Source organism: Rhinatrema bivittatum, chromosome 8, assembly GCF_901001135.1.
Source record: "Rhinatrema bivittatum chromosome 8, aRhiBiv1.1, whole genome shotgun sequence".
Lineage (NCBI taxonomy): Eukaryota > Metazoa > Chordata > Amphibia > Gymnophiona > Rhinatrematidae > Rhinatrema > Rhinatrema bivittatum.
The window spans coordinates 32,769,204-32,795,399 of NC_042622.1; positions in this window are offsets into that span (position 1 = coordinate 32,769,204).

The following is a 26,196-nucleotide window of genomic DNA, read 5'->3' on the forward strand; positions in this document are numbered from 1 at the left end:
GGAGCCCCGTGAGCCTCACCATCGGTGGGCATGGTCTCAGCGACGTAGGACACAGCTGTGAGAGAGACTTTATTAGAGAGAAAAGATAAGGCATAACCCGAGGAGTGGGAAATGTAATAAACATAGTTCGTGAGTACTAAGGTATACCCAGGATGATACTGTAGATGAGAAGGTCCGGTAGTGGCCTGCAGCATGGGGTACACCAGGAGGTTCCTGCAGGCTGATGGAGATACCTCAGAAGTGCAGATCCGGTAGTGGCCCACAGCGCAGGGTATGCCGAGGATGACTGTATTGTAGGTGACGAGATAGATCTGGTCTTGAGATACAGGAACCAAGCAGAGGATCTTGAGTAGCTGCAGCAATACCTTGTAGCTCAGGATATGTAGAAGCGATAATGCTGAAGAACGGTAGTGGCCCAAGGCACGGGGTACACCGTGGAGACTTCAGCAATGTAGGTATCGTAGGAAACTGAAGAAGGTACTCACACAAGGAAGTTCCAGGAGAGAGAGACCCGAGGAGTGGGTCAGGTGAAGCCCAAGGCAAGAAGGCCCTCCAAGGAGTGGATAGCCAGAGTGTCCGAATGCCACGAGGAGATACTGGAACAGGTGATCCAAGCGTGGAACGGATTTAACAATGAGAAAACTCCTTGATAACTCATCTTAGCAGTGGGCCGTTCAGCTTTAGTACACTAGTGGGTTGATGTCATCGAGAGGGGACGCCCCCAAGGTAACCGCCATGACGTATACAAAGGAGTCCCTGCGCGCGTGTGCCTAGGTGATTCCGGAAGAAAGATGGCGGTCAGCAGTGCCCACGCCGTCCCAGGGATGCCGGGGAGGTTGTCGTTGGTTGGCGGAGGCCGCCATTCTTCCCATGATTGACGGTGCAGGGAAAAAAGAGGTGAGCATGAGAGGTCACAGCCATCTGCGACTGACGGGCGCAACAATGGAAAGTGTTGTGAATTCCCAAAGTTGGCAGCAGCCGAAGCTGGTAAGTAACAGGTCCAACATGACGGATGACTGGGAAAGGTCCGATGTATCTTGGTACGAACCTTTGGGAAGGTATCTTAAGACGAATGTATCGTGTACTTAACCAGACTTTTTGACCAGGAAGAAACTCAGGAGCAGAGTGTCGATGAGAATCTGTGGATTTCTTAGCCCAGATTGCAGCTTGGCGCAGGTTCGTTTGATTCCAGAGAGCCTTGAGGGCATCTGCAGTAGCTTGCATGGCTGGAGAAGGTACTGACAGTGGTATGGGTAGAGGTGGCCGGGTCTGCTTACCATAACCAATGGAGAATGGTGACGTACCTGTGGCAGCGGCAATATGGGAATTGTGGGAGAACTCCACCCAAAGAAGAAGTTCTGACCAGTTGTCTTGCTGATCATTTATATAGGTGCAAAGAAAGGCCTTCAAAGAGTGATTCATATGTTCAGCTTGCCCGTTGGCCTGTGGATGGTAAGCTGTGGTGAGGATGATGTTGATGCTAAACTTACAACAAAGATTGTGCCAGTAAAGGGTAACAAACTGTGGACCTCTGTCCGAGACGATGTCCTTGGGTAAGCCATGCAGACAAAATACATGGAGGAAGAACAGGCGTGCCAATTCTGGAGCAGAAGGTAAGCCCAGCAATGGAACAAAATGGGCCATTTTTGAAAACCTGTCGGTGACCCATATAACTGTGTGACCTTTAGACGGTGGCAAGTCCACAATGAAATCTGTGGAAAGATGTGTCCACGGTTCTTCGGGAGCAGGAAGTGGTTGGAGCAAACCCCAAGGTCGACCGACAGGGGGTTTTTTTTTGAGCGCAGGTAGTGCAGGAATCAACATATGCTCTAGCGTCAGAGACCATAATGGGCCAGAAGAATCGCTGGAGTAGAGCAAGAGTTCACACTCATCCTGGGTGGCCATCGGAGAACTCTTTCACGGAGGCGACAGGGCACAACAGTTTTCCCAGCCAGAAGATTTACACACGTAGGGGGGGTTACGCGCACCGGGCCTATTTTAAAAAGCCCCGGGACGCCTGCACGTGCAAGTTATAAAATCGGGTGTACATGTGCGCGTGACAGGTAGCGCGCGCACATGTATGCCACGCGCGCGTGTTATAAAATGTGCCCCTATTTACTAGGTATGAATTCCCTGGTCTCCAGAGCAGTGCACTGCGGCTGTAGATTTCAAATGGTCATTGCATTGCTCATCTACCACTGACAGCTGTAGCTTCAGTTGTTCCTGCTGGTGATTCTCTTTGGTTGTATATGCTCATCAGAAGTGATATTTACCACTGGTCTCCATAGCAGCGTTGTCTAACTGATGCTGCAGTTATTTCTCTGGTGTTATGCCCAGTAGAAAGCACTGGGGGTCATCCAAAAAAGCCAGCCACCGGGAAAATTGTAACCGAGCCCATTAGCAGAGCTCTCCTTAAAAGGATGTTTGCTCAGTAAAGAAAAATCAAGTGTACCCGTCAGACAGTAAACCTAGAAAAATCAAATATTGTAAGCCATGTGAGATTTCCTTCTTTGTGAGAAGAGGCAAAATTTTTTTTTCTGTATACGTTTGAGGCTGGATCATTACACCAAATTCCTAGTGCATAAAGAAAGGTTCTATGCAATCAAAGATGCCATCAGATTTGACTCTGTTATAAACCAGGGATGGCCAACTCTGGTCCTCAAGAGCCACAAGCAGGCCTGGTTCTTAGGATATCCGCAATGAATATGCATCGGACAGATTTGCATGCATTGTTTCCACTGTATGCAAAAATATCTCATGCATATTCATTGCAGATATCCTGAAAATCAGGCCTGTTTGTGGCTCCAGAGGACTGGTGTTGCCCACCCATTTTATAAACCCAATTCAGGTCCTATTTGCTTTAATGCACATGTTGTTTAACAAGCTTTAGTCCTGTGAACATTAGGGATGTGAATCGTTTTTTGACGATTTAAAATATCGTCCGATATATTTTAAATCGTCAAAAATCGTTAGAGGCGATATTTAATAGGAATTCCCCCGATTTATCGTCAAAAATCGTAAATCGGGGGAAGGGGGAGGGGAAGGGGGAGGGCGGGAAAACCGGCACACTAAAACATCCCTAAAACCCACCCCGACCCTTTAAAATAAATCCCCCACCCTCCCGAACCCCCCCAAAATGTCTTAAATTACCTGGGGTCCAGTGGGGGGGTCCCGTTGTGATCTTCCACTCTCGGGCATCGGGCGCGTTGATAGAAAATGGCGCCGGCGCCATTTTGGTTCCTGTTCCCCAATGTCACGAGCGTAGGAGATCGCTCCCGGACCCCCGCTGGACCCCCAGGGACTTTTGGCCAGCTTGGGGGGCCTCCTGACCCCCACAAGACTTGGCAAAAGTCCAGCGGGGGTCCGGGAACGACCTCCTGTACTCGAATCGTGTTGCCGTACGGCCGGCGCCATTTTGCTGTACGGCAATATGGCCGGCGCCATTTTGCTTAAAATGGCGCCATTTTGCTTAAAATGGCGCCGGCCATATTGCCGTACAGCAAAATGGCGCCGGCTGTACGGCAACACGATTCGAGTGCAGGAGGTCGTTCCCGGACCCCCGCTGAACTTTTGGCAAGTCTTGTGGGGGTCAGGAGGCCCCCCCAAGCTGGCCAAAAGTCCCTGGGGGTCCAGCGGGGGTCCAGGAGCGATCTCCTACGCTCGTGACGTCGGGGAACAGGAACCAAAATGGTGCCGGCGCTACCTTTGCCCTGTCATATGACAGGGCAAAGGTAGCGCCGGCGCCATTTTCTATCAACGTGCCCGACGCCCGAGAGTGGAAGATCACAACGGGACCCCCCCACTGGACCCCAGGTAATTTAAGACATTTTGGGGGGGTTCGGGAGGGTGGGGGATTTATTTTAAAGGGTCGGGGTGGGTTTTAGGGATGTTTTAGTGTGCTGGTTTTCCCGCCCTCCTCCGATTTACGATTTACACGATATTTAAAAACACAAAACCGCGACGATTCGATTCCCTCCCCCCCCCCAGCCGAAATCGATCGTTAAGACGATCGATCACACGATACACATCTCTAGTGAACATAGGATTTACTAAAGGATGTTAAGTCCCCTAGTGAATCACATGTTTTGCAACACTCATATGTTACCAGAGGGCAGAGGAACCTGGCCTGCAATAGAGAAAAGTGTAGCCAGCTCTGAATCTCCCTCCACTGGCACATTCCCTAACCAGAATCTCCCCACCATGAATAGCAAACCCCTCTCCCATCCATAAACCATTGCCTCCTCAGTCTGATTTCCAAACCAGCCGTGCACCCTCTTAGACCCTCCACTTCTCCAAGGGCAGCTTCACATTCCTCTAGGCAGGAGCAATATCCAATTGTTCCTGCTTTGCTGACACTAAAATTTAGCATGGCGCAGCTGATCTGTGGTTCCTCTTCGTCCTTTATGTAAGGAGCAAAAGGGAGCCTCGGGTCAATTGGTACCATTTTGAATTTTTGCACTAGCAGAACATAAGAAATTGCCATGCTTGGTCAGACCAAGGGTCCATCAAGCCCAGTATCCTGTTTCCAACAGAGGCCAAACCAGGCCACAAGAACCTGGCAATTACCCAAACACTAAGAAGATCCCATGCTACTGATACAATTAATAGCAGTGGCTATTCCTTAAGTAAACTTGATTAATAACCGTTAATGGACTTCTCCTCCAAGAACTTATCCAAACCTTTTTTGAACCCAGCTACACTAACTGCACTAACCACATCCTCTGGCAACAAATTCCAGAGCTTAATCATGAATTGAGTGAAAAACAATTTTCTCCAATTAGTCTTAAATGTGCTACTTGCTAACTTCATGGAATGCCCCCTGGTCCTTCTATTATCCAAAAGTATAAATAATCGATTCACATCTACTCGTTCAAGACCTCTCATGATCTTAAAGACCTCTATCATATCCCCCCTCAGCCGTCTCTTCTCCAAGCTGAAAAGTCCTAATCTCTTTAGTCTTTCCTCATAGGGGAGCTGTTCCATCCCCTTTATCATTTTGGTAGCCCTTCTCTGTACCTTCTCCATCGCAATTATATCTTTTTTGAGATGCAGCGACCAGAATTGTACACGGTATTCAAGGTGTGGTCTCACCATGGAGCGATACAGAGGCATTATGACATTTTCTGTTTTATTAACCATTCCCTTTCTAATAATTCCTAACATTCTGTTTGCTTTTTTGACTGCTGCAGCACACTGAGCCGAAACCCTGAGGCTACCATTAGGCAAAGGAGGAGACTTTTTTAGTATTACGGTTTCTAGAAGGGGGAAAGTCTACCAGAGGGATCCTCTGTTGCAGGGATAGGAGGGAATCAATGGTAAGGTAGTATGTGCCAGGTACAGGTGGTGTGGGAGGCAGGATCTTCTTGAAGGGGGCTGCCAACAGCGGGGTTCACTCAGGGAGGATAGGAGGGGTGCATGCTTCCATGAGAGAGCTTATTCGGGGCTAGGTACCTCAGTGTGCATTGTGGTCTGGCATGGATCAATAGACATGGATGTCAAGATTTATTGCAATCCACATTAAGCCATTTTAATAATAATGACTTGCTTTGCATACATTTGTATGATACAAAGCTCATTAATATTTTCTGTGAGTTGTCCTGATTTTTTTCTGTGTTACCTGTCATATGGAATTGCATATTACACTGGTCTACATTTGAAAAAAAGTTTTCTGCTGACCTAATTATTTTTGCTGATTTTACCCAAATGAAATGTGCTGATTCCAAATATGAAGTCAAAAAATATGCAATACCTCAAATTTTTCACAAATGAGAAATGTTTGATTAAAGATTATAAAGTCGAATATCAAGGGTGCTAAGAAGTTCTGAAGAAGCAATAGCACATAATATATTTGTTTCATGCAAAGAATGAGTCTATCGTCTAACCAAGAGAGCAATAGTTGTGTAAATTTTAATTGTTAGGGAGAAATTTTCTCTGTTTGGATGCTCTGGAATAGTTACGATCAGGGTTGTCAGGCTGTGAACTCCAGCAGTAGTCTGCCTTCATGTTTGTGTTCCATCTGCCTTGATATCTATATTCCATGTTCTTGTTGTCTTGGTGGAAGCGTTCTTCATGTTCTTCACTCATAGCTCCAAGATTTGAGGGGAAGTAGTTCAGGTGGCTATCAAGGAAATGCAATTTGGGTTTGTAAAACAACCACAAATGTAACAGAATATATTAGGATCATTCCGGCACCATCCATGAACTATTCGAGAGTTGGATGACATATTCAACAAAACGAAATTTAACCGAGTTAAATTTGCTGCAACTTCTAAGCGTCTTGAATGACTGAATGCTGCTGTCGGTTTTCACGCTGGTTATATAGCCATAAAATGCCGACTTCAGCAGTTTTAAACTGTTTAATAAGCAGTCTTCCTATTGGTTATACCGATAGCTTATTCAGCATGTCTTTCTGCTCATTAATTATCTTTTTGCGTATTCAGCATATCTAAATAATAATGTTACGTTATGAGTAGACAGCGTTTTGCGGAAAAATCGGACGTGAGTGGAGGAAACGGATGTGACTTTTGGATTCAGCACACTAAAATACATAAAGATCACATGTTATCTTGTAGTCAGCAAAACTGATGTAGACCAGTGTTATCAATGACATGCATTAATGCGTTTTGATGAATATTACATGTTGAATTTGCCGTTCAACGCATGTTAACGCTCAGTGGTTTCTTTTTGTAATGCGCCGAGTACTTCGGATCCTGTGGATTTTAGCCCCTAAATAAATAAATAAATAAAAAGCATTTATTTTTTATTTATTAAGGCTTTTATATACCGAATTTCTTGATACAAATCAAATCAATTCGGTTTACAATGAACTAAGTAGAATATACAATTAACCAATCAACAAGAGATACAGAGCATACAGTTACATTATAACAAGGAAGCCTTAACTTGGAGTAGGAAAATAAAGAAGGGGTGAACGGAGCAATAAATATATAAAATAGAATAAATACTATATACAGTGGAGGGGGCTAGGAGCCAACCTCTCTTTAATGGATATTAGGCATGATATTAGGCATGAAATAAGCATACCTTAGAAATACACCCCTGAATTAGGTGAAGAAGACATGCCAGCAATGCTTCTTCTTCTTTTATTACCCAACAGCTTCCTCCTGCTTCTTTGGGTTACTTTCCAGCACGATTGGAACCTGTCCCAGCTAGCGTTACATTGTCTTGAGCCTTCATTGCAGCTTCCTCGGATTCCCCCTCCCTCCCCCCCCTCACTGTTTTTCCCAGTCATAGCAGCAAGAGGAGGTCACAGACTCTGACTCCTTGCAGAACTCGGCATTTGCACATTCTTACCCCAGTCACAGATGCCACTCTGGAGGCATGACAGTGATTCCCTTCCCCTCTGCCCTATGGGGGAGGTCAGGGGGGGTTGTGAATACTATCCCCATTGCACATGCAGTTAAACACCAGACCTAGAATGGAGCTGAGGTCAGGTGTGTGTGTGTGTGTGTGTGTATGCCTACGCCTGCGTGTGTCTGTTTGGGGGACCCTGTGTGTTGGGGGGGCTTGTGCCTCTGTCTGCCTGTGTGTATGTGCCTGTGCCTGTGTGAGGGCTGGTGCCCTGAGGCTGGACTCACTCCCCTTTCTTTTCCATTTTGGACAAAAACAGCTGATCCACCTTCCCCCACTCCCATCCACTCGCAACTTCTATGCGATATGCTAGAGTCCCGTCCCCTCCTCCCCCCCCTACCAGGATCTCTGAAACCCTCGCCCGCTCCCGGTGCTTCCAGCGTTGCTCTGGCAATACCGTTCACCCCCAGAGCTAGTGCCAGAGCAATGCTGAAAGTGACAAGAGCTGGTAAGAGACTGCCACTCCCGGCCAGGGATTCAGAGATCTGTGTATATTTTTGAAAACTGGTGAAATCAAATCCCCACCACTTTAAAAAAGCTTTAAAAACATACCTTTTTCAATATGCATTTAATATTCCATCTAAGCATTCCTCTTCCAAAATCGAAACTTTCATCATTTCAACTCCACCCATTTGATACACGTTGTTTTAGACTCTTCACCTTAACCGCCATACATACTTTTATTTTCATGATACATACATTTGACGATTCATCCCACTCGCCACATTTATTCATTTTTCTACTCTTATCCTGTTTTTCCACCCCTCCTTTTGGTCAATCGATTCCACTTTCTCTTTCCCTTCCCTTCCCCTCCCCTTCCTTATTCCTTCTCTAATTTTCTAAAGTACCCACAGCACATTATTTTTATTTTTATTTTATTTAAACAAAAATTTTTTTGTTTAAGCTAGTATTTATCTAGCCATTTTAGTTAAATTTATGTACATTTTTTAATTTTATTCATGCTCTACTTTTATTTTATTTTAATGTTCTGTAAACCATTTTGATAAAATTTTATTTTAAAAAATGGTATATAAATACTTTTAAATCAATCAATCAATCAGGCATTATGGACCCATTTATTTATAATTGCTTTTGTGGGTGGGAGCTGGGGAATCAGCCCTAAAGGTACAGAGGGTGTTGTTTGTCTTTTTTGTTGACACATAGCCAGATATTTTTTAAACACTATTTTTCCAGTTAAGTGGAAAGTTATCTGGCCACATGCGGACGGATAACTTTAGGAGTGCTCTGAGGTAGTACTACCGTAGTTATCCAGCCAAGTAAGCCGGATGTATTTGGATGAGAAAACTTCAGGCTGTGCCTTTTTATTATTATTATCATTATTATTATTATTATTATAATTATCCGTGAATGTTCTTCTAGATGAAATGATCTGAAGACCAAGAAAGCTGCAGGGGCTGAAAGATCAAAGGGAATAAGTGCTGTGTATTGGTCTTAGCTGAGCAGTTTCTTGGGCCCTTTGAAACATTTATCACAAAATGGCACATTAATTTTACATTAGCCTCTGACAACGCTGGATAGATTAATTCAGAAACCGCCCGAAGATCGACAGCATCTCGACTTGGCTTATTGAAGGTAAAAAAAAAAATCTTTAGGTTCCCAGCGGATGTAGACCCTTCTCTCTTAGGGCTGCGTTTTTCTGCTCGTGCATTCTCTGTGCAACCACGCACAGATACTCACCAAATGCAGGTCGAGTTTTTTTTTTTTTTTTTACTGAGCATCCAGAGCAGTAAGAGGACAATTTTCAAAGCCACTGATGTGAGCAAATAGTGATTTATGTGCATACATTGCCTGTCTGGAAATCACCCTCCCGCTGTAGAACCGCATGTGCGCTTTAAGCCGCTTTTAGAGGAGGGATGGACGTTTTGGGTGGGATGGGACTGGAACACATGTGCTACAGAATGCATTGCCGGCCGTTTATTAATGGAAGTCAACATGGTAGAGCGCTTCAGCGAATGAACCTGCAGGTTTCCCTGTCACCCTCGCCACCCTTCATAGCCATTTTAGAATCAATAAATCTTTTTAAATGGCCAGGGTCTAAGAAAATATACCTATTATTGTTAAGCTTAAACTTTTGGAAGGGTATCAAAGAAAGATCTCATCGCCAAGGGCACTGTATTTTCCTGTCTCAGGAAAATAAATTGATTTCTTCATTCCTGAGAGCTCCTGAATAGATCTGGAAAGACCCACATTTTTTGATGTAGGAAAAGTTTGGCTTTGGCAAAAAACAAATACATAATACAAATGTACCAGTAAATTATTTTAAAAGCACAATCAGTACATATGTGTATGTAACAAAAAATGTTTGACTTTTTTTTTTTTTTTAATAGAAGGAAAAAGACTTCAGATGCCACAAATCTCCATCCAAAAAAGGCTTACAAGTTGGACACATCATACCAAGAAGGCTTTTAAAGTGAACATTAAATGCACCATCATGAGTCAAAAAAACCCTTCTTTTTTTTCATTTTGATTTTTCAAAGTGACTAAGTGACCACAAAACAAAATCTAAATGTCCCAATTAAAAAATGTGTTAAGAGCATTCTAGTATTCTTAAACATATCCACGGAAGCTTCAAATTTCCTTTGGAAAAGCTGACAGAGTAGGTGAAGGCGTTTGAGCTACATTTTGATCCTTGAAGACAACTTGGACTGGTAAAAAAAAGATGGACATTGAGTACACACTGGTTTAGCCTTGGCTTTATCGTACAAGTAGATTGGATTTCCCTGACACAGCCTGTAGGCAAAATGCTGACAGCGTTGCAATAAGGAACAATCGGGAGTATAAGAATTGAAGACTCGTTGCCAAGTTCAGTGGACATGTTTAAGAATACTAGAAAGCTCTTAACACAATTTTTGATTGGGACATTTAAACTTTGTTTTGTGGTCACTCATTTACACTGAAAAATCAGAAAAAATGAAAAAAAAAAGGTTTTTTTAACTTGTGATAGTGCATTTAGTGTTCACTTTAAAAGCCTTTTTGGCTGGAGATTTGTGGCATCTGAAGTCTTTTTCCTTTTATTTACATTTTTTTTTTTAATACGTGAGCTGATTGTGCTTTTAAAACCATACTGGGTAGGTTTATATTTTGTCCACTTTTGTATCAAGAGGTCTCTCTTCTGTGCAAGTCTGCACATGCACACGTACCTCGGTGCCTCTAAAGTTATAGCATTCATAAAATACTGCATATTTCTGTCCCAAAAGTATGAGTGTATGTTTCAGTACTTGCATATATTTGCAATGCAAGGAAACACATACTTCCCTACCCATTTTATAAAAGTACATGCATATGTTTTATACCTGGAATAATTGTAACATGTACCTGCAATAATAACCCTGAGTAATATATGCAAAGGCAGGCAATTTATAATGGGGGTAATTTTCAAAGGAGTTACGCGCATAAATGTAACTACTATTGTAGCAATTTTCAAAAGCCATTTACTCACGTAAAGTGCACTTATGCGAATAAATCCTATGGACGATTCAATGGCATATATTGTAGCAATTTTCAAAAGCCCACTTACTCGAGTAAAGTGCATTTACATGCGTAAAACCCAGATTTACGCATGTAAATGCTTTTTAAAATCAGCCCCAATGCATGCAGAGATCCTGCCTTTCGGGTTTCCCCTGCAGCAGCAGAGGGATGCATGGCTTCTAAACCCACAGAGAAACTCAAGGCAGCCACTGCAGCATCTGTCAGCTTGGAGGAAGGGGTGGTACTCAGATGCCAACATCTCTGCCTTCAGAACGCAATGGCATTGGCTTGTTCCTCTTTGCCATTGTCAGCTCCCATAGCAACTCACCATGCATCCCAGTTGGATCCTTCTCACAAACTGGGGCTTAGAAAGCTGCCGCTCTTCACTCGGTTGGGCCGCTCCATAACCTGTCCTGGGAGCAAAGACCCCCCGATGCTTCAGTGCCCTCAAAGCGATCCATCGAAGTCCACAGAGATGTGGCTGCAGAGGCCCTGCTGGAAGTGAGCTCTGACCTGTACCGTCTGCTTCCCCATACTTGGTAGAGGGAAAAAAACGGCTGTAAAAAAAAGGAAGAAGAACTCATCCTCCCAGCTGCAGCACAGGTGATGGCATCTTAGATCCGCCATTACCCCACCACTTTTAAACACCTGGTATCATACGGTACTGAAAGGTTCTGCGACCTGTACATCTTATTGTACTTTGGGTGCTGAACGTTCCTTTCATCTCTGACAAAACGTCCAGATATGCTATGGGACCTTCCAAAACCCAACATATACTGTACATTGTCAAAAGCCATTTGCAAGGCTAATTCATTGTGTAAACTGGCTGGCCGGAAACTGACCACTCTCCCTGCAGATCAATTAAAGTGAACTGCTTGTTGCACCACGGACATACGTTTACCCATATTCAGCGCTGGCATCCGTGTTGGCAAGATGACGGCAGGGACTGCTGCAACACACACGGTTTTTGCATTTTTTTTATTTTATTTTTTTAAACCGCTTGCATTGCTGGGAAGGGAAAAATTAGCAGCAAGAAAAAGCAGGTCCTTTACCCCCAAAGGGAGAGCATGCACCTACCTTCCCTTTGAGAACTGGTGCAACGCCCGTGGGTCGTCAAGCAACGCTCATGATTGTACCTGCAGGCGACTTGGGCAATATTCATTTCTGCAGGTAAAATACAAAAGCCAAAACTTGTTCTCAGACACCTTCGGGCCTTTAGCCCGCGTTCCTATAATGATAATACCGTTCCCGCCAAGGTTGATCCGTCACAAGGACGTCTGCCGCTGCTTTAAGAAATGTATCTGAGCTGGCATCTTATGCTCCGACGTTTCCCCTATCTACCTTCATTGCTGGTTGCACCACAAACTCTCTGTAATAACTGGACCTTCTTTGCCATCACGCTGTGTTTACCTCCTGAACTAAATGTATTTTTGACAGCTTGAGCGGGCTGTTGTGGAGATGCTCCCTTTTATTCCTCCCGATGCAGCATTTTGCTGCATTGGGAGGTACAGCTCTGTCCCCCGTGTCGGGGGACAGAGCTGTACTTTAATTTTCACTAGTCTTACACTTTCAAGTACCCGGGTTTGTGTGCTTTTTCCTTCAGTAAAAAGTTGTACACCTCCCATTTTATAATATCTGCAGGCCCTTTCATCTCCGCAACACACCTTTTTTTCTTGGGTTTTGAAATACATTTTTAACTCATGGAAAGGGCTTTGATTATTGCCTTCCAAGAGGTCGATATTCAATGGGCAGGCGATTGGGGAAATGACCTGGGTAACTTTACTCCGATATTCAGCGGAACCTAACCGGATAAGTCTTCGCCTGAATGTGCAGAGGCAACGTTACCCACCTAGAGTTAGCACCTGCTGAAAGTTAGCAATCCCTCATCCTACCCCCAGTGCTGATAAAATTTAGCCGTGGTGCGGGAGGAAATATTTACATTCGGAGTTTGGTCCAGGAAACTCGAAAAGCTACCTGGACAAACCCTTTGAATATCAACCTCCAAGTGCTTCTCAGAACATGAAACCCTCCATGGCCTCACTTTTTTTTTTTTTTTTGCAGTTTTGCTTTGCTTCTTCTGGTTCCATGAACGGCATGATTTCATTTTCTTTTTCGGAGTTGCTGTTTATTTTATATTATAGTAGTGTAAAGGGAAAGGGACAGATAATGAAGGAACTGAGGACACTGTGTGTGTGTGTGTGCTACACAAATGAGCAAAGACAATAAAACAAGAACAGCATCGCTAACTGCAGCGCTGGCTCTAGGCTAAGCGGCACCCTGTGCGGAAACTGAAATTGGTGTCCCCTTCCTCTTCGATGACAGCCGATCCAGCCCGGCACACTTTTCTTTGGTCATGGAGGTGGTTCCAGCATTGCATTCACTCTCTCTCTCTCTCGCTCCCCTTTGCCCAGCAGCATCCACCCTGCCTCTCTTGCCCCCTTCCCCCCCAGTGCCAGTATCCCCCTTCCCCCCCCTCTTTTTTCCCTCATGCCCACAATATCCAGTATTCACTTCCCTACTATTCCCCCACAGTAAGCAGAATCCCTCAATCTCTCCCACTCTCACTCTCAATCCAGTACCAGTATCCTCTCCCTCTGAGACCCTCTCTCTCCATTTCCCACAGTGCCCAGAATCCTCTCTTTCCAAACTGTCTAGCAGCATCCCCTAGCGGTGGAATTTGTTGTTGGAGGACGTGGTTTTTAAAAAGTTTGCACAAGTTTCTGGTGGCCAGGTTCATTAAAAATTCCTAGCCAGGTAGACTTGGGGATTGCTGCCCCTTCTTTTGAGAATGAGCAACAGGGAAGAGATATTCCCAATATGATCTCAGGCACTTCCAGGTGGCAGCATGACATCCAGACAGCAATGTCAGACAAGCAGGCAGAAATCTGGGACTGGATTTCCGGTGAAATGTTTGGTGTAGAAAGGTAGATTTGGGAGTCATCAGCATAAACATTAGAGATGTGAATCAGATCCGGAATCGCTTCACATGTGGGTTTTCTTTCATTGGACCCGATCGCGGTTTTGTTTATCGGCTACGCCTGATCCGATAAACAAAAATGGCGCCAATGGCCTTTGCCCTTACCATGTGACAGGGTATCCGTGCCATTGGCCAGCCCCTGTCACATGGAGGGAGCACTGGATGGCTGGCACCATCTTTAAAAATGGCGCGGGCCATCCAGTGCTCCTACCATGTGACAGGGGCCGGCGAATGGCACGGATACCCTGATTAGTGGACCACCAGGTACCTGTAAAATGTTTTTTGGGGGGGTCGGGAGGGTGGGGGAAGCAAAGGGTTTAGTTTTAAAGGGTCGGGGTGGGTTTGGGGGTTATTTATGTGTGCCGTTTTTCCCGCTCTCCCCCAAAATGATAAGAGAACCCCCATGATCAATATCGTGGGGTTTTCCTATCGTTTCGGGGGAGCCCCCGATTTCTGACGATTTTGAAAATATTGACGATATTGTCAATCGTCCGAAGCCCGATTCACATCCCTAATAAACATGGTGTTGAAAGCCATGAGCAGAAATCAGAGAGCCAAGGGAATTAGAGTATAGTGGGAAGAGAAGACCCAGGACAGAACCCTGAGACACATCAATGGATAATGGAATGGCAGTAGAGGAGGAGCCACCAGAGGAAATGCTAAAAGTGCGATGGGAGATGTAAGAAGAGAACAGACAGGACGGATTCCTGAGAGTCAAGCAAGGATAGAGTATCAAGGACTAGGTGGTGATCAACAGTATCAAAAGCAGCAGACAGGTCAAGGAGGATATGGATAGAGTAAAGACCTTTGGCTTTAGCCAATAAACAGGTCATTGGAAACTTTGGCATGGGCTGTTTCAGTTGAATGTAGAGGGAGAAAATCAGACTGGAGAGGATAAAGAATGGCTTGAGATGTAAGAAAGTCAAGACAACAGCAGTGAACAGCTGTTCAAGTAGTTTGGAGGCAAAAAGGAGAAGGGAGATGGGACAATAGTTGGCAGGACAGATAGGATATCCTGAGATCGTATCCTATTTTACAGGTGAGGTTCATTCCTATCATATAGTATGTTACTCAGAATAACCCCTTTTCTAGATATTATCCCATGAGGAGAGACAAATCAAACAGATCATCATTAAGTGGGCTAAGGTCTCTGGTGTGATTTGGAACAAGCCTTGTTGTGCTTTGCTATATGTTCACATAGAAAGGTAATCCTGGGTTATTTTTAGCATAAAGAAGAAATCATTGAAATAAAAGTTTAAAACAAATTTCACTGATCCAAAATCACAGAGGTGGACATGAGCCTGTTGGCAGATGTATAGAACAGGTCACAGCAATTGCTACAAATTAACTATGGCCATGATAACTAGGCAAAGTCAGTTACTCTGAACAGTAGATGGTCATATGAACACAGATGTATTGAATTTCCTCTGTATGTCTCTGCAATATAAACCCATTATTCATCCTGTATGAATGTGCAGGGACAAGATTTTTGTGTGGTTCATTTTTTAGTTCAGGGCCTGGAGATGCAGTTCCTTTTTTTGGTTCATTTAATATTTTTTTTCGATTTGGTTCATTTTCCAAACCAAAAAAAATATGTTAAAAACCCAACCATCCCAAAACAAATAAAAAAAAAATCAAAATGGACTTCCACAAGGAAGGCTGGAGGGTCCAAGCTGGGCCTAGCCTGGGCTCTGAGGCTTATAAAAATGAAGAAGAGGGGTTAGTGGATTTTCAGGAGGCCTCCCCCTCTAAATCTCATGAAAATGAAAATACCCAAATATGTTGGAGTATTTTCATTTGTTTGTTCTATTAGGAATGAATCGAAAATGGCCTTATTTGTCACGTTTTTACATTCATTTCAAATGAATGCACATCCCTGTTCTCCTGTAGCAGTATATGATTCGTTGCATTCGCTACATATATGATACGATATAAATCCATTATCTGTTTCAGAAGATGATACACTGATACCCCTCTGTAAGAATTTCTCTGTTTATCCTGTACCCTGACTCCCAACACTGAAGATCGTTAAAATTCCAATCACCTTAACGCACTCTCCTCCCCACAGTACTCCACTTTGCTTGTCTCCAAAGAAAAGCCTCATGGAGAACACTCTCAGTGTGCTAATTTGTTCTCTGTCACTTACATCAGTTAATGCAGTAACTCTAAATTAAATGATTCCTTTGCACAAATGCTCATTCTCTGCAAACCATGATTTATTTTGCTCTTCTGGGTTACAGAGCCAGCTGCATTCATCAATCACTGGCTGGCAGGTGGATCCCTTTCTAGAAGTTGGGGGAAAACAGCAGGGTTCCTGGCAGTGGCATTAAGCCACTATCTTCTGCCTTTACCCCTTGGCTCAACTTGCCTGACAGGTGAGAAGAATCCAGATCGCATGCTTGAAATCTGCACGCAAGCATCTTTTTTTTTTTTTATTGACATTACATCTTTCCCCTCCTGACAGAACAGAGCCTTGCAGGAACATCAGGGAAGAATGTTTGGATGCTGCCCAAGAATGTGTTATTGTCTGTGTCAAGGTTTTTAAAATACCCTTTTAAAAATCTGGCACCGGCTACGGCTTAATAAATTTCATTGGAAAGGCTTGGACATAAATCTGTCTGTTAACACCATTATTGATGCTCACATTTGCATTGCTGCATTTCCTTTGGTTACCAAACGCCGGGGAGGGAATGATCGGATACGGTTACAGTCTTGTGGGGTTTATCGGCGAAGGAATGACGTGCAGGTCCGACTTCAATGTGTGTTTGTAATGAGGGAATGTTTATATTTTAAATACAGGACTAAAATGAAGCTTGCTGGGTATTTATTTACATGGATCTTTTTACGTTTTTCTTTGCCCCTTCCCTTACTGGTTAAATTCCACACTTGAGGGAGGACGAGAAGGAAAACCTTTTTTAATTCCAACAGGCCCTTTCGCCTTCCTGCGGGCGTCGCCGCTGCAACTTGTGGCTGTCTTTGCTCTTCCCAGGATATCACCTCTGAAATGCCCTCATACCTCTGGTCTCCTACAGAGTAAACATTTCAACTTGGTTCTCCCAGTTTGTAGCTCTAGATAAGGAAGGGAAGAGTGGGGGGAGGGGGAAGGGGGTGCAGAATTTCAAAAGAATCCATTAGAACTGAACCCCAGTAGTCTACATACAATACATTCAGATCTTCTTTACCCTTTTGAAAATGAAAATTCACATCATGGAGCCTTGAAGGTTTTATTGAAAGAAGACCAGAGATCTTCCTAATAGCTTTCTGTTTCTCTACACAGTAATAAGGGTTAGCAAACAAAAATCATGTATATGATGTGAAACCTTTTTATTCTACTAACTTAATACATTTCTTGACTAGTTTTCAAGAGCTAATACTCTCTTCTTTTGGTTCAGCTCATCTGAATGCTAAACTTTTTCTATGCATTCAAGTGCACTAACACGGCAACCACACTGCTTTCTTCACGGTAAGTGAGGGAAAGGTGAAATCAACACGGCATCTATAGTCAATTCTGCCACAGTTAAAATTATTCCTTCCCAGTTCCAGATAAAAACAGATTTGGGATCTAGAAGACTACACAAGAAATTACAAGAAATTAATAAAACTTTACAATGATCTACTCTTCTGTCATTTATGTAAAAAGGTTCCTTAATTAATGCAGGCATTTAAACTAAGCAGAAGAGATGTATGGCTCAACGGAGCTGATTTTATGTATTTGATTTATATTCTGCTTTTCAGGCACTTCAAAGCGGATTACATTCAGGCACTGTGCGCATTTCCCTGATTTTGTTGGTAGAAGACTTTTCATATCTGATCCATGTTTCTATCAGTGGAAGAATGTTATCCAAATCCTTGAAAATTCTTGCATTTGAAGAGAGGGTCTGAATTAAATGTAATCAGAATAATGAGAAATGGCCTAGAGTGAATGTGCACAATGGGCAGCACTGGGCTGTGGGTACAGATGCTGCCAGCATCTGGGTTGTGTCCATGCCTTGAGGGTCTGCCCCGTATTCACCTGGTCTGGGGGATGGTGCACCAGAAGAGAGGCTGTGCGGCTGGTGATGCAACATTTCGGGCCACGTAGCCACATTCATTTATTTAAAATTATTTATATCTCGCACCCTCCAGAATTTTCGGGGCGAGGAAGACCCCCTTTGGGATTTTGAGGGCAACCAAATCTGGAGAGCAGTGATCTCTCCAGGGGCCTTTGCCTATGTCCCAGTTTGTAGCTCTAGACGAGGAATGGAAGCGTCTAAGCAGGGGGCTGTGATTGGGCCTTGGGGGATGCACACTACAGTCATGCATGGGAGGAGGGGGCTGGTGAAGGCTAATAAGGAGGCCAGATGATGCGCCGGCCTCTTCCTCCTGCTTCCGGCCAGATTGTTGTCTCATTATGATCTAGTCAGGCTCCAAAATCATTGAAATGCAGGTAAGATGGATATGTTTGCATTTAATTCTTTTTTTTTTATTATTTACATTCTATTGATTCTATAAGCAATACACAAAAAAGAATCACAGTAAATGTTAATCTATACAAAGGCTATAAATTAATGAAAACAGTGAATTTTAATTTTATTAGTTTGGTATGATACTGCAATGGACTGTATTTTTGTGACGGATTACTTTGGCAGAATATGGCATGTTTTTCTTGCATATTCTTTTTTTGCTGTCATATTTCTCATCGCAGCTTGGTATGGGAGTACTGAAGCCTGGGGGCTTAGATGTGGGGGAGGACCTAAGTCATCCCTAATATGTGTGTGCATGTACTGGGAGGTGGGGAAGCCCCAACCTTGTCGGGGCATCAACTGAGGATTTCTGTAGCATAACCTGGGCCGGTCTGCCCTCTGGGCTGGATCGTGGTCATGCTATGGGTCAGAGGACTGCTGACCTTGCTTGACCAGGACAGGCTGCCTGGTATCACCTGGCCAATGGCTGACTTTCAGAGAGGACAGTGGTCTTGTTTGCACAAGATGCAGCAAGGCTTCAGGAAGTGATTATCCTATGAATACCCCTTGCTTGGCTTCTCCCCTTCCCTCCACTTTTGCTAACGGGGGGGGGGGGGGGCTGGGATATATACTGTATATAGTTAGGTAGGAGAGAACTGATTTTTAGGCTACTTTTCTTGTCAGGTCAATAATAAAACTTTGGCCATATATATATGTCCACTCAGTCAAGCTCTGCCTGTGTATTGATTGTGTATGGTTTCATTGTGATGGAGACCTGGATGTGTATGTTTTTCTGAGTCTGAAAAACTTCTAGTGATTATATTGTGATATTTTTCATTATATTAACATAAAATATTTTGTAGTATTAAATGTATTTGAGATCACATAGGTCCCTGAGTTTGGAAGAAGCTGGTTATTTAATCTCAAAACAAAGGATGAAATACAGTAAAAGGTTTATTAACCATGCTTCATGCGGTGATGACTGTAGATGATGATTGATTTCAGAAACAGATTTACATTAATGAACAATAATATGGGCCATAAACATTATCCCCATAGACACAAAATGGGAACATCCCTTTAATACAACAGGCCAGCATGTTTGTAAGCGTAATATAAAAGTTAACAAAATATACTGAGTAAGTAATAGTAATAATATATAGTATTTGCCAAGAGTGTAGGCGAAGATAATCCAATGTGAAGATATAATTAGGTCCATTGAATAACAACAAATGAAATAATTCTAGAGAAGTTTCCAGTCCTAATTATGTGAAGAAATAAAAGTCAATAAACCAAAAAATATAAGCTGATACCTTTTAATGGGACTAACTTGATACATTTCTTGACTAACTTCTGGGACCTAACATTCCTTTAATGAGATCAAAATAAAATGAGCACTAATTATGAAACGAGAGTCGTGGGAGGCACACACTGCTGATGAATCTCGTTATGCCAGAAATTTTTCTTAGTCCCAAATTCAAAGCGTCAAAAAACTCCCTGTGAAAGGATGAAAATATCTGAGACATCTCCCATTAGTAAGAAATAGAATTCCCCTCATTAGATTCTTTCCCCGTCTGCCAATACTTTCTGATATTACATTATAATTGCACTCTTGGGTGCATGCTTGCAACATAGGGCTGGCAGCATAGAATTATGATTGGAGCAAGCAGCTAAAAAAAATCTATCCATCCATCAGCCTGTGATCTTGTACAAATCACTTAGCATCCCTTTGCTGAAACTCTGATTGCAAGTTCTGTGGGCCAAAATGCTAAGTTCATTTATAAGAACATAAGAGCATAAGATATGCCATACTGGGTCAGACCAATGGTCCATGAAACCCAGTATATTGTGTCCAGCAGTGGCCAATCCAAAGTACCTGTCAAGTATCCAGACATTAAATAGATCTCATGCTAATAATGCCGGCAACAAGCAATGGCTATTGCCTATTGATTAATAGCAGTTTATGGACTTCTCCTCCAGAGACTTATTCAAACCTTTTCTAAACCGAGCTGCACTAACTTCCTTAACCACATCCTCTGGCAAAGAATTCTGAGGTAGATCTTTAAAAAGTACGCACGCGCGTACTTTTGTTTGCGCAACCGGTGTGAACAAAAGTACGCCGGATTTTATAAGATACGTGTGTAGCCATGCGTATCTTATAAAATCTGGGGTTGGCGCGTGCGAGGCTGCGCAAAATCGGCAGCCTGTGCGCGCCGAGCCGCGCAGCCTGCCTCCATTCCCTCCGAGGCCGCTCCAAAATCAGAGCGGCCTTGGAGGGAACTTTCCTTCCGCGTCCCCCCCACCTTCCCCTCCCTTCCCCTACCTAACCCACCCCCGGCCCTACCTAAATCCCCCCTACCTTTGTTGGGCAAGTTACGCCTGCTTGAAGCAGGCGTAACTTGCGCGCGCCGCCTCGCATCCCCCGGCACAGGCCGCAGTGCCGGGGGACTCGGGACCGCCCTCCCGGCCCGCCCCGAACCGTCGCCACGCCCCCGGACCTGCCCCGGACTGCCCCTGACCCCGGACATGCCCCCCGGATAAGCCCCCTCCCACCCCTTTTACGAAGCCCCGGGACTTATGCGCGGCCCGGGGCTTTGCGCTCACCGGTGGCCTATGCAAAATAGGCGCGCCGGCGCGCGAGTGCCATGCGCGCGTAAATCCTCCTGGATTTACGCGCGCAGGGCTTTTAAAATCTAGCCCTTTGTGCGTTGAGTGAAAAAGAATTTTCTATGATGTTTTAAATGTGCTACTTGCTAACTTCATGGAGTGCCCCCCCCCAAGTCAAAAAGAGTAAATAATTGATTCACATTTACCAGTTCAAGCCTTTCACAATTTTGTAGACTTCTATCATATCCCCCTCAGCCATCTCTTCTCCAAGCTGAACAGCCCTAACCTCTTCAGCCTTTCCTCATAGGGGAGCCATTCCATCTCCTTTATCATTTGGTCGCTCTTCTCTGTACCTTCTCCAGTGCAACTATATCTTTTTTGAGATGCGGCGACCAGAATTGCACACAGTACTCAAGGTGCGGTCTAACCATGGAGCAATACAGAGACATTATGACATTTTCAATTTTATTTGCCATTCCCTTCCTAATAATTCCTAACATTCTGTTTGCGTTTTGACTGCTGGAGCACACTGAGCTGATGATTTCAATGTAGTATCCACTAGGATGCCTAGATCTTTTTCCTGGGTGGTAGCTCCTAATATGGAACCTAACATCATGTAACTACAGCATGAGTTATTTTTCCCTATATGCATTACCTTGCGTTTGTCCACATTAAATTTCATCTGCCATTTGGATGCCCAATCTTCCAGTCTTGCAAGGTCCTCCTGCAATTTATCACAATCTGCTTGTGATTTAACTACTATGAATAATTTTGTATCATCTGCAAATTTGATTACCTCACTTGCCATATTCCTTTCCAGATCATTTATAAATATTCTGAAAAGCACCAGTCTAAGTAAAGATCCCTGAGGCACTCCACTGTTTACCCTTTTCCACTGAGAAAATTGACCATTTAATTCTAATCTCTGTTTCCTATCTTTTAACCAGTTTGTAATCCATGAAAGGACATTGCCTCTTATCCCATGACTTTTTAATTTTCTTATAAGCCTTTCATGAGGAACTTTGTCAAACGCCTTCTGAAAATCCAAATACACTACATCTACTGGTTCACCTTTATCCACATGTTTATTAATCCCTTCAAAAAATAATGGAGCAGATTTGTGAGGAAGACTTCCCTTGGGTAAATCCATGCTGACTGTGTTCCATTAAACCATGTCTTTCTATATGCTCTGTGATTTTGATCTTTAGAATAGTTTCTACTAATTTTCCTGGCACTGAAATCAGGCTATCTGGTCTATAGTTTCTGGATCAACCCTGGAGCCCTTTTTAAATATTGGGGTTACATTATGATTTTAATGATAGATTACAAATTTTGACTAATAGATCCTACATTTCATTTTTGAGTTAGTTCAGAACCCTGGGGTGCATACCATCTGGTACAGGTGATTATAGAAACATAGAAACATAGAAATGACGGCAGAAGAAGACCGAATGGCCCATCCAGTCTGTCCAGCAAGCTTCACACATTTTTTCTCTCATACTTATCTGTTTCTCTTAGCTCTTTGTTCTATTCCCCTTCCACCCCCACCATTAATGTAGAGAGCAGTGATGGAGCTGCATCCAAGTGAAATATCTAGCTTGATTAGTTAGGGGTAGTAGGGGTAGTAACCACCGCAGTAAGCAAGCTACACCCATGCTTATTTGTTTTACCTAGACTATGTTGTACAGCCCTTGTTGGTTGTTTTTTCTTCTCCCCTGCCGTTGAAGCAGGGAGCTATGCTGGATATGCGTGAAGTATCAGTTTTTTTTCTCCCCTGCTGTTGAAGCAGAGAGCCATGCTGGATATGCATTGAAAGTGAAGTATCAGGCACATTTGGTTTGGGGTAGTAACCGCCGTAACAAGCCAGCTACTCCTCGCTTTGTGATTGCGAATCTTTTTCTTCACCCCTGTCGTTGAAGCTATGCAGGATATGCATGAAGCATCAGTTTTTTTGGTTTTTTTTTTTTTTCCCCTGCTGTTGAAGCAGAGAGCTATGCTGGAAATGCGTGATGTATCAGTCTTTCTCCCATGCCGTTGAAGCAGAGAGCCATGCTGGATATGCATGGAAAGTGAAGTATCAGGCACATTTGGTTTGGGGTAGAAACCGCCGTAACAAGCCAGCTACTCCCCGCTTTGTGAGTGCGAACCCTTTTTTCTTCTCCCTTGCCGTTGAAGCAGAGAGCTCTGCTGGATGTGTGAAGTATCAGTTATTCTTCTCCCCTGTCGTTGAAGCAGAGAGCTATGCTGTATATACATTGAAAGTGAAGTATCAGGCATATTTGGTTTGGGGTAGTAACCGCCGTAACAAGCCAGCTACTCCCCTCTTTGTGAGTACAAATCCTTTTTTCCATTTCCTCTTGCTGTTGAAGCTTAGAGCGATGTTGGAGTCACAGTAAGCATGTGTATGTTTATTGAATAAGGGTATTGTGTCCAGGCAGTAGCCATCATTCTGGCGAGTCACCCACTCTTCATTGGCGGCCTCTTTAGTTTGTCAATCTGGCCTACTACATCTTTAGTTTGTCAATCTGGCCTACTACATCTTCCAGGTTCATAGTGATTTGGTTCAGTTCATCTGACTCATCACTCTTGAAAACCATCGCCGGAATGGGTATCTCCCCAACATCCTCATTAGTAAACACAGAAGCAAAGAATTCATTTAGTCTTTCTGCAATGACCTTATCTTCCCTAAGAGTCCCTTTAACCCCTTGGTCATCTAACAGTCCAACTGATTCCCTCGCAGGTTTCTTACTTCAGATATATTTTTAAAAGTTTTTATTATAAGCTTTGCCTCTATGGCCAACTTCATTTCAAATTCTCTCTTAGCCTGTCTTATCAGTGTTTTACACTTAACTTGACAATGCTTATGCTTTTTCCTATTTTCTTCAGATGGATCCTTCTTCCAATTTTTGATGGATTTTTTTTGGCTAAAATAGCTTCTTTCACCTCAACCTATAACCATGCCAGTAATCATTTTGCCTTCGTTCCACCTTTCTTAATGCATGGAATACATCTGGAATGTGCTTCTAAGATTGTATTTTTAAACAAAGTCCACGCCTGTTGTACACTTTTAACCTTAGTAGCTGCACCTTTCAGTTGTTTTTTTATTTTCCTCATTTTATCAAAGTTTCCCTTTTGAAAATGTAGTGTTAGAACTGTAGATTTACATATTGTCCTCCTTGCAGTCATTAGTTCAAATTTGATCAGGTTATGATCACTATTGCCAAGTGGCCCCACCACCATTACCTCTCTCACCAAATCCTGAGTTCCACTAAGAATTAGATCTATAATAGCTCCCTCTCTCATCGGTTCCTGAACGAATTGCTCCATGAAGTAGTCATTTATTCCAACCAGGAACTTTATACCTCTAGCATGACCTGATATCTAGGTTTTTCATTTAATTTTTTTTCATTTATAAAATTTATTAATCGCCTAACATTATTAGGCCTAGGCGATATACAAAATATACATACATAATAAAACCAAAACAAACAAAATACAAATAGACACAAAAATAATTTCATAATAACTAAAAAAAAAAAAAGTCTCATCCAGTATTGATAACCAAGAGCATTGCATTAATCAGATAACTCACATTAGCAGTTATATGCACGATTGAGAAGGAATTCCTTGAAAGACATTTTAAATTTCTTCACATCTTCAATAGATCTGAGATCAAACGGAATCATATTCCAGTGATTAGGTGCCGCTATAGAAAAGGCTGTTTCCCTTGTACTATATAAATGGGCTAATCTCACAGAAGGGACCTCAAGCAGATTAAGTTGAGAGGATCTAAGTGTTCTAGCTGGCTTATGGATCCTAAGTAAGGCATTAAACCAGACTTCAGAAGGTAAAGCACGAAGTTTAAAGACTGTCATACCTATCTTGAACAATATTCGTTCTGTCACAGGCAGCCACTGAAGTTTAGATAGAACTGGAGTAATTCGGTCAGAATGCTTAGAAAGGATACCAGCCTCGCTGCTGAATTAAGCAAAAGTTGAAGTGAATGAATTGAAGTCTTTGGCAAACCAATATAAAGACTATTACAATAGTCAATGTGTGGGAAAATGATCGCCCGTACACTACATAAAAAAAATCAGATTCATACAATAAACGTCGTAATCCAACTAACAGTCTCAATTTAAAGAAACCTACTTTAATTACAGAACTGGTTTTGCCTAGAGAAAGCTGTAAGCTGTAAGCTGTAAGCGAATGTAGAACAGAGATAATTTGTGTGATGTCCAATTTTGTATGCATGATTGTAACCCACCGAATACATCAGATCATATGGGCTAGAAATATATTTTTTAATTAAATTAAAATTAAATGTGTTTTTATAGGATTTTTCTTGGGGGGAGGAGAAACTGCTGAACATGACAGAGTTATCGAAATCTTGGGGGAGAAGGAGGATTTATAGGCCCATGCCTTGGATCTTTTAGGTATTTAGCTATGCCTCTGGTCAACAGAAGGAATGGATTCACGTGCATTCTTGGGAGGAGAATGAAATGTGAGAGAAGGAGGCTCAAGGCACCTATCTGGTATTAACCACCACATATCAGGAGACTTGGAAGAGTTTGGATAAGGACAGAAGTTTGGATAAGGTCAGGAGTAGTCATCTGAATGAAGCTATGACTAGAGGGACTGTAATTGTATGTATTGTATTGTATGACATCTAAATTTAAGTGAAGATTCCTATTCCACAAATTTTGGGAGGGAGCTCCAAAACTATCCCTGCAACTGGAAAGAGATATGGAAACAGAAGAGTAACTAAAAACATTGGTAAAGAGTCACAGATTTATTGGAAGTGAATTATGTAATTTATTTCATAGAACAAAGACTTGCATATTGTCCATCACATCATTCCTGCATTAATTATCCATAAAGTTATGTTGGAACTGTTGCGATTCCGGGTTGGCCCCGGAATCGCCGCTCACCTCGGGGCAGCCCCGGTTCCTGGCCGCCTTCCCCGCGCCTCCGGGGGCCTCTGCCGCCGCAGGCCCGGCGCGTTTCCATCTCGCCCGGGCCTGCAGGCTCCCCTGCCGTCGAGTCCTCGCTTCGGCGGAGCAGCCGGCGTCTCTCCACGGCTGGCTCCGCCCCCTAGACGCGCGCGCGGCTGAGCTCCCTTCTTAAAGGGGCCAGCGCGGGAGAAGCTGGGGACGGCCTCCGATGACGTCAGACGCTGCAGGGCTATTTAAGCCCTGCAGTAGCTCCTCTTCTCTGCCTTGCAACGAGGTTCCCAGGTGTTCCCTGCCTTTAGTTGCTGTCTTCCTGTTCCGGCTGACCTCCTGTGTTTCCTGACCCTGCTCTGGCTTA